At 37.4% G+C, this 1,054-nt stretch overlaps 1 non-coding gene across 1 annotated transcript; it reads left to right on the top strand.

Annotated features, from left to right (window-relative positions):
* Positions 1–688: 688 nt before the first annotated feature.
* Positions 689–760, top strand: TRNAG-UCC (transfer RNA glycine (anticodon UCC)). The gene has a single exon. It is a non-coding gene; the product is annotated as a tRNA-Gly (tRNA).
* The last annotated feature ends 294 nt before the right edge of the window (positions 761–1,054 follow it).

Raw genomic sequence — 1,054 nt, 5'->3', positions numbered from 1 at the left:
AATCAAAATAAAAATTAATGGAGATAGAACTATTTAAGTTTTAATAAGTTAAAATACCAGAATAAAATTAATAATATTCATATAAATAATTAATTTTAAAATAATATTAATATAAATAATTAATCTTATTATTTAAAAGTCAAATTTTAATAAACAATGATGAATTGAAAAATTAGTAATTATAAAAATATTAATATAAATAATTGTTTTTATTATGTAATAACTTAGTAATCATAATAAAAATTAATGAATAAAAAAAGACGGTTAACGTTACTATTTAAGTTCAAATGTGATTAAAATACCAAAACAAAGAAAACAAAATTATGACAACCTTAATTAAGTTTAGGATTGTCAATATCATGTTGCAGATGGGGAGATAAATTGCAACATCTAAGCAAGGCCATGCCCTCCGTACTCCGTGGGTTGCACTTAACACATGACATTACCAATAGCGGAAACCAGCGAGGCAGAAGGACATCCAGCCATCCAACCAGACGTGGAACCAGTGTACATTTGTGTTTGCGTGATTTGGGGTTTGAATTTTAACAGTTGAGAGAGAGACGATATGCAAGGGAAGAGAATTTGATAGGCACAGCAAGTGTTTTGTGTTTGCTTGGCATGGGTGATGGAAATTTGTACGATACTGTAATCATCTTGATCACTTCTGATTTCTAATTATCATATAGTAGCGTTTGTAGTCCAACGGTTAGGATAATTGCCTTCCAAGCAATAGACCCGGGTTCGACTCCCGGCAGACGCATCTCTTTTCTTACCCGGGTTCGGCCTCCCGGCAGACGTATCTCTCGACTCCCGGCAAACACATCTCCCTTTTTGAGAACCCTAATCCTCCAAATGTTCTAGAACCTTGAGTCGGCCTCCCGGCAGACGCATCTCTTTTCTTACCCGGTTCGGCCTCCCGGCAGACGTATCTCTCGACTCCCGGCAAACACATCTCCCTTTTTGAGAACCCTAATCCTCCAAATGTTCTAGAACCTTGAGTCGGCCTCCCGGCAGACGCATCTCTTTTCTTACCCGGGTTCGGCCTCCCGGCAGA

The sequence above is a fragment of the Pinus tabuliformis genome, chromosome 3_1, assembly GCF_031772625.1.
Source record: "Pinus tabuliformis cultivar Carrire ecotype Pingquan chromosome 3_1, CPIR1, whole genome shotgun sequence".
In the NCBI taxonomy this organism is placed as follows: Eukaryota; Viridiplantae; Streptophyta; class Pinopsida; order Pinales; family Pinaceae; genus Pinus; species Pinus tabuliformis.
The sequence above is the reverse complement of the archived record's forward strand: the minus strand, read 5'-3'. Positions and strand labels throughout refer to the sequence as shown.